Source organism: Delphinapterus leucas, chromosome 2 (assembly GCF_059928025.1).
Source record: "Delphinapterus leucas isolate spDelLeu-1000000601 "Yukka" chromosome 2, BTC_Dleu_Yukka2, whole genome shotgun sequence".
Classification (NCBI taxonomy): domain Eukaryota; kingdom Metazoa; phylum Chordata; class Mammalia; order Artiodactyla; family Monodontidae; genus Delphinapterus; species Delphinapterus leucas.
Window position 1 is genome coordinate 181,546,344 of NC_143130.1, and position 8,669 is coordinate 181,555,012.

At 44.8% G+C, this 8,669-nt stretch overlaps 1 pseudogene; it reads right to left on the reverse strand.

Annotated features, from left to right (window-relative positions):
• Positions 1–789: 789 nt before the first annotated feature.
• Positions 790–2,347, reverse strand: LOC111171033 (eukaryotic translation initiation factor 3 subunit J pseudogene; annotated as a pseudogene).
• Positions 2,348–8,669: the final 6,322 nt, after the last annotated feature.

The following is an 8,669-nucleotide window of genomic DNA, read 5'->3' on the forward strand; positions in this document are numbered from 1 at the left end:
GCTTAAAAGAAAATATATAACAGAGATATATATATAACATCTCTGTTTACATCTCTGCTTACAGCCACAACCTGAGTTATAAGCTCAATTACTCCACATAAATAGTTCTTCTAGGTACTTAATTAGGCCTTAGTATCTAAACAACCAAGCAATTTCCCCAAATAAATAAGAAGAGAAAGGCAGCTCCATACTGTTGTTGCTCTAGGGAGACACTATTAAGGACCTTGCAAATCATTTTTGTTTTAAAACTGCATCTACTCATCAAGCACTTATTAAGCTTTATAAATATACAGAGAACTCTAGTCCCAAAAACTTTGTTCTATACTCTCCAAAAATATCTCTTAGGAGGTAACACAAAATTTAAGTCCTCACAATAGTGACTTTATTAAACTAGTTGCTTTATAAGACATTGCAGGGCTTCCTTGGTGGCGCAGTGGTTGAGAGTCCGCCTGCCGATGCAGGGGACACGGGTTCGTGCCCCGGTCCGGGAAGATCCCACATGCCGTGGAGTGGCTGGGCCCGTGAGCTATAGCCGCTGAGCCTGCGCATCCGGAGCCTGTGCTCTGCAACAGGAGAGGCCACAACAGTGAGAGGCCCGCGTACCGATAGGGAGGGAGGGTGGGTGGGAGGGAGGGAGACGCAAGAGGGAAGAGATATGGGAACATATGTATATGTATAACTGATTCACTTTGTTATAAAGCAGAAACTAACACACCATTGTAAAGCAATTATACCCCAATAAAGATGTTAAAAAACAAAACAAAACAAAAAAACATTGCGGATGTCATAATTGTTAACATAACAATTTACCAAAATGTACTTAAGTGGCGCAGTTTGCTGAACACGTTTTATAAAGGAAAGGAAATGCCAAAACCCTATTAAAGCTGATCCACTGCAGCCTCGGAGAACAAAGGAGATTTGTTTCTCAGACGCTTAAATCAGGCAAACAAAGCAGGTGAGGAGCTTCCCTCCCCCATCTGAAGCACTCCATCAGTAGAATAGTCCGATAAATAGAAACTAGACAGTCTATGCGTCCAAGAGATTCCACAACTTGGTAATGCAATAATGGAGAGGTTTATCTTCTTCAGCTTCAAAGTTGGAGGGTTTTGGTCATTTAATTTTTAAGGATCAAACTCGTGCTTTTCAGCTGCCGTATCTTCACTCCGAGATAAGCAGTCTTCTTCACAACGTATTTTTAATATCCTCACGCTCAATTTTAATACTAGGTGCACACCCCATGCCCTTGCAGCAGACTGCTTTTCTTGACAAGTTATGAAGTAGTTCAAGGAGGTATGGTTAAGGCTGTATTACTGAATGGTGCTGGTAAATACTACACAATTTTTTGTCATGTTGCAACTTTTGTTTCCAATTTAGTGACTGCTGCTATGGAATCAGATAGCAACAACAACATTATTAGGTCTGTGTTTTTAAACTATGATTTAGTAGCAATGGAGGTTCCCAATTTTAAGCCCTTGGCAGCAAGTTCCAAGTCCCCTCATTTGCACGTTAGCACCTAAGTGTCAAGGGGTTAAATAACCAGCACAAAAGATACCGCACTTCTGATTGTAGCATTTGGCAGAACTGAAAGGAAAGGAAGTTGTGCTACATGTTGAAGGGATTGTGGGCAAGAGAAAGAAGACACCAGGAGAAGATAAAATGTCATATGAAGTCTTCATAGTCTTGTACATAACCTCCATCATAACCACCATGATCTGCCAGACCGTCTTTCATGGTAGCCTTTAATCCCCCTCTGGGCACCACGCCTTTCTCTTCTTTTTGGCTTTGCTTTTCTTGCTTCTGTTTTCCACTGCAAAGTACAGTCAATGAACTGGTAATCTTTTTCAAGTCATCAATTTCCAGTGAAATACACACATCTCGAACTAAGACTCCCAAACACTGGCATAATATAGTGATTTTCCATATTGTGCAACTTTATCTTTTAGTAACGTTCCAAACTCTGTGAAGGCATCTCTTGAAGATGGGTTCATAGCATCTATTCCATAAACTGTATTATTAACACCAAAAGTTTCTTTCGCTACTTCGAGGTCTGACTCTTCCTGTAATTTCTTTAGCCGCAGTTTATCTGCTAATTGCTCTGGTGTTAGCACTCTAGGTTCTTCAGGTTCTTCTAACTTGACGTCCTCGTCCTCGTCCTTGCCTTCCGAGCGGTCCCCGCCGGCGGTGCCGCCGCCCCCCACCTTCCGCACCGGGTCTTCCACGGAGAACGTGTCCGCGTCCCAGGAGTCGGAGTCCCCCGGCGCCGCCGCCGCCGCCGCCATCTCAAGCCGGGTGTGAGCCTAATTACTGTTTTAATTGAAAAGAGGAGACTCAGCCTCTGAGAGCAAACCCCTCCCCCGTCCCCTCTGCGCCCGCGCCTGGGCTGCAGCCCTGTGCTGGGTGGTCCTGAGCGCCCCCTGCAGCCCAGCGCATACCCTGCAGGGGAGGTTCCTGCCTGGGCTCACAGGGCAGTTACCTTCCAGCGTCTCTAGTCCAGTATTAAATGGCTGTTTTCTGCCTTCAGAATATTCTTTTAGAGACAACATATTATTTTTAATCATCTCTAGAAATAGCCTCAATAAATCCACATACTCGGTAGGGAGACCCCAAACAAGCATTTTATGAAAACACCAGGGAGCCCCTTCCCTGGATCTGTGGATGCACCGATGCAGTTGACACTTATAGTGAGTCCAGACACTCTCAAGGACTTTGGGGGCCTCTCATCTTCTGGAGGCTCCTATGGTCTAATATTATGTCAGAGAATAGCTGAGCATAGAAATCATGGGGCTCAATGCCCACTCACCCTCTACTATTCCAATAACACACACACACACGCACACACACACACACACACAGCCTGATGTTGCCAGCAATGATCCCAAATTTGTCTTTCTTCCCTGAATCTAGCACAGGGGCTGTGCTCCTCCCACTGGCACTAAGCCTAGGTGTGTGACTTGATTTGACAAACAAAACAAATGCAAGTAGACAAAGGAATGTGCACACACATTGGGTTTGCCTGTTTCTGCAGCACCTGGAACCCTGCAGGGGCCCCATAAGAAGGGACCAGGCTTTGCCCCACATTGTCAGAAACAAGTTCAGTCACCCCCTGGACAACTCAAAGCAGTGCAGCTGGGGGTCCCCTAGTGACCGCACCTGTGGAGGGGAGACCCCTGAGAGGTCAAAGGAGGAGAAGGCAGAGCCCCTGTCACCCAGGTCAGGTGATGCTCCTCTGTGGGGTGACCTGCATGAGGGGGCAGCGCTGGGCAGGTGAGCTAGGTCGGCTGTGTGAGTTGTACCCTGGCAGGGCACCTCTTCACCAGGACGGCCACAGGTGCCTCCATCCTTGGGCTCCATCCTGCTGGTCACCTCCCCTCCTGACCACCTGCCCCGGGGACCTCAGGACCTGGCATCTGATGGGGAAACAGGCCCACTACTTAGTCAACCACGTCCACTCCACCAAGTCCCTGTGACAAACCTGCTTCCCTTTCTGGTTCTGAGTCTCTGGTGAAGTCTTCATAGGTATTCCTGAGCATATCAAATACCCAAGAGCAGGACAGAGGTTTTGGCCATGACCATCAGGGCACAAGAGAGAATGGAATCTAAGGTCCAGGAGTGAGGTGCTCTGAGCCTGGTCTCCCAGCTGTAGGTACCGAAGCCCCAGTGCTCTGATGTCCTGGATGTGGTCTCGGTGCATCACTAGTTCCCCTCCCCAGAGAGAGTCTGCACATCGTGGATCTTTCAGTGTTAATCCACTGCCAGGACACTGAGGTGGAGGTCATGTGTGAGGAGGGGGCTTTCTACATTGTTAAGGTTTAATACCTGTGGTTCAGTGGAACTGGGTCTGGGCTGTGACCTCCATAAGGGTCTCCAGTGTTGTGGCTCATCCCCTGCCCCTACTCCCTCCCAGGCTGCAGTGTCCCCTGTCTATTCCTTTTTAATCTCTTAACCTGATAGCTGTGACCCCTCCCTGGGTCTGGAGAGGACAAGAATTCCTACTCACCTCCTAGGAGAAGCTTGTGGAATAGTTCTTCCTCTGGAGGGTCTGCCTGGTGGAAGTTCTGGGTATGTTTCAATATTTCTCAGTTGTTAGTCTTTGCTTCCCTCTATCAGATGTCATGAAGGGATAAATATGGATCCTTACTGTGAGCACTTGGATGTTTCTGGGGTGAAATCTCACAAATTATGGAGTGTGGACCCCAGAAATTCTCATCCTCACACTGGTCCACCCTGGTCCTGCAGACATGCATAATTATTCAACAATAGGTGCTCCCCCAGCAGCTTCTCTTCCAGGTGGGCAGATCTCACCTGGATTCTGGACATGTTTTGGGGTGGGGGTTTCCCCTGCAATGTCAGGACTCTGTTAGGTTCAGGGAGATTATTTGTGTTCAGTTTATTCAGAATTTTCTTGCTTTAAGGATGGAAATGACCATTTCCAAACGTGTTACCTGTTGATGCAGAAACCAGAAGTACCAGCAGAGGTCATCTCTGACCTGTTAGTAAAAGGAGGAATCTAATGTCACTAAGTGTGAGAGGATCCTGGACAGACATAACTGAACATAGGAAGACAGGGATGAAGGACACAGCAAGACTCTTACATAAAAGTCTCAGATTCCAAACCTCTCCCCAAAAGGCTGGAATTCAAAAAGTACAATAGATGAGCGGCTGGTCATGTCCCTGGTGACAAAGCTCTACTCAGAAGGCAGGAGAGAGTGTCTCATGAGGCACCCCTGGTTCCCGAGGAGGTAATTTAGGGGAGGAGTCATCCCCCTACCCCCAGTCCCTTTCCTGGGTCAAGCTGACATGTGCGTGTTCCATGTGGAAGATTGTTCAAACCCCCTCTCTGGGTACATGAACTGTTGAATCTCCCAAGCCTGGAAACACTCACATCTGGGCTCTTGTTTCATTAGTTTGTGATCTTCCTCGTTGTTCACTCAGTTCAATCTGCCTTCCTACGCTATCTGCTGAAGTAGCCTCCCATAATTATCTGAAGCCATTAAGATAAAAAGTGATTTGAAAATCACTAAGTTCCACTGAGCTCAAAGTCGGTGTTTGTTGCGTTAGACAGTCATGAGACATGGCTGACCCCCAAGATGGTGCTCACAATGGTTTCACCTTCAGCAGGGAAGATTCTGTGCATTCCTTAGATGTGTTAGGCTCTCTCACTGATAGCCTTGACCTGGTGTAATGTTTTCATGGACCATACCTCAAAATTAAAACTGAGATTATTGACCAGGAATTACGATTACTAGCAAAATCTTTGCTTTAGAAGACATTCCTCTATCTGATGTAAAATCCACCCAAGTGATAGAAGTTACTGCAGTTACTAGAGCTTGTCAATTGGCGAAGACCAGAGAATAAACACATAGGTTTGGGGAGTAGCGCAAGGTATTGGATTGTTTTGAACACAAAGCAGGGTGTCGTCTCACATCTGCTGGAAACATCATCAGGTGAACAACAAGGTAAGGAGCATTTAGACAGGCCTCACCCTGGAGACTTGGCATGTAAAGGGGAAGGCAGTGCAAAATTAGATACTATGAAAGCTGTAGATAATCCTGTAGCAGATCGTTTACCCAAGAGTGGCCTTAATCTTGTTCTCACTTTTCTAGACCCTGAAAGATAAATCTCTGGGAATTCCCTGGTGGTTCAGTGGTTAGGACCCTGTGCTCTCACTGCCGAGGGCCCGAGTTTGATTCCTGGTTGGGGAACTAAGATCCCACAAGTCATGCAGTGTGGCAAAAAAAATATATATATATTCTGGAGGCACCCAAGAAAGTCATAAGATATACAGTCTTAAATAAGAAATTGATTTTATGTAAAAAATAATAGAAAAATTCAAGTTAGCAACTTCATTCAGATAATCTGCAATCTCACATTTTGTGACATCAGATATTTTCAAATAAATATAAGTTAAACTTCTCTATTAATCTTCTCTACATGGTACTGATAGGCATAGAGTAGGATAATTGAACAATTAGTTTAGAAATCTCACGAGGGGATTAAAGACAGAAAGGGAATTACAGGAGTTTGGGAGACTTCTGTAAGCTAATGACCACTCAAGAAAAGAATCCAGTAACGAAGCAACAATCTGCTCTACCTAGAAGGAAGACCAGGTGCATCCAAGTGCCAGACACACTCAAGCCACAAATCCTGATAGTTAAAATACAAGACAGTAGACGTGTGGTCTGAATCTTGTTACATGCAGGCAGGGAGTTAACAATCCTTGAAGAGTAGCATGTCTGCATGTAGCCAGGACAGAAATATAAGTGAGAGGGGACATTATACAGAAACCTGAGATGCATTACCATACTTTAGTATATGTTGCCACCTTCTGCTAATATATATATGATTTAAATAGTGTCATGACCTTCCGGGTTAAACCATACAGGGTTACAGGAGGAATTGGTGATGTAAGACTTGATGTCTACCCAACAATGACAAAGAAGGTTTTCTTCACCCCTCCCACTTTTTCATTGATTATAAAAATGTGGCCCTCAGGCTCCCCTGGTGGCGCAGTGGTTGAGAGTCCGCCCGCCGATGCAGAGGACACGGGTTCGTGCCCCGGTCTGGGAAGATCCCACATGCTGCGGAGCGGCTGGACCCGTGAGCCATGGCTGCTGAACCTGCACGTCCAGAGCCTGTGCTCCCCAATGGGAGAGGCCACAACAGTGAGTGACTCGCGTACCGCAAAAAAAACAAACAAACAAACAAAAAAATGTGGCCCTCTTTGTTCTCTGGGCTTGGCTGCCCACTTGTGTCTCTCACAAGCATCCTATGCTAATTAACTCAGACTTTGCCTATAGCTTTGCCTCTGGCTGAATTCTTTCTGAGATGGGACAACAGAACCCCATCTCCAGAGAGTCCTGACACCAGGTTAGCTGTTTCAATCAGATGACAGTGGGTTCCAGTCCCCTCTTGAGTCAGGGGTGGTGGGTACATGCCCCATCTGAAGGAGTGTGAATTCAGTACAGACAAACTGGTGACTATCTTAAATCAACACATGTGGAAACTAAAAACAAATAAATAAACAAAAAAAAACCCCACAAAAATCATTAAAAATACAACTAAGGTAATTTCTCAGTTCTGTGTAAGCAGCCAACAACGAAACCCTGTGAAACTGTAAAGGAGGCACACAGAAACAATCCTCTAGGGCCCTTTGAACACACTGAGATGGATTTAACTCAGCTTCCAGAGTCTGGAATTTGAATATATTTTATTTATTTTATGTCTAATTTCTGGCTTTCTTGAAGTAATTCCTTGCCAGAAGGCTACAGCCCTTAGAGTTCATAGAATGATTCTTGAATTTGTGTTCCACTTGTGGTGTAGCAACATTCATACCGAGTGACTGAGGTGCTCACCTTACAGGAATCTTTATAAAACAACCCTGTAAGGTGTCACTATGACTCAGTACTACACAGTCATCACCATCCACAGTCTTCTGGAAAGGTTGAAAAAGTAGCTCCCTAAATTAAAATTATCCAAAATTTCCAAAACTTGGCCAAAGGTCCCCCCCTTAGCACTAGTGACATCATTATCAACTACCTCAAAGAAAAATCAATTTTCCCCCTGTGAGGTGGCAACTGGAAGGACCCTGCATTTAGAGACATGTCCCTGCAATACTATCCCTGCCCTATTGCAGTCGGACACACAAGGTAATGGAAAGGATTCATGTATAACATCCACTCCTGGCACCAAGACAAAGGCTGCCTGCTCACTACATCTAATCAATAGCCTTCTAGGATATTCAACCAGTTAATTTTATCTATTGAAAGAGACATCAGAGAAAAACTGCCCTTGAACCTCATTGAGGGACCATATCAGGTACTTTTAACAACAAGCACAGCTGTGAACCTCCTGAGTGTGGACGTTTAGGTATTTGTTTCACAGCTGTCTTAGTCCATTTGGCACCACAAACAAAGTACCATAGACTGGGTGGGTTATAACCATAGACATTTATTTCTCATATTTCTGTAGTCTGAGAAGTCCAAGATCAGGGTCTGGAAGACATGATTCCTGGAGAGAAACTGCTACCTAGATGGCTGACTTTTCCCTGATACCTCACCTGGTGCGATGGGACAGGGAGCTTTCCCTGTCCTCTTTACAAGGCACTGATCCCATTCAGAAGGTCTCCACTCTCCCGACCTAAGCCCTTCCCCAAGGGCACTTCTCCCAATACCATCATGTTGGGCATTGGGTTTCAGCATGTGTATTTTTGGGGAAAAAAACACTGAACTGATCACAGTAACTAGAATCAATTCATAATTCTACACAATTGGAAGGCTCCCCAGGTGAGCCCCTCAAACTGAAGATTCTCATGGATGTTGTAGAAGCTCTGATCTTTGCTAGAAAACTGTTGTTGTAAGACCTTCAGAACCAGCTGATGACCTTAGAGAATGGACAGTTTCCACCCAAAATGTTTGTCTAAGAGCTCAAAATCTCTTATGACTTTATTGTTATTATTACTATTATTATGTACTTACATATATTTATCATTATATTTTTCTAAGGACTCAGATGGTTATATATCCATAATGGCAACTTAGCTTTTTATTTCACTTTTGAATAGCTGCTAATTGGAATTAGTGATTACACTATTTTTTGTTTAATTTTTATTGGAATATAGTTGATTTACAATGTTATATTAGTTTCAGGTGTACAAGCAAGTGCATCAGTTA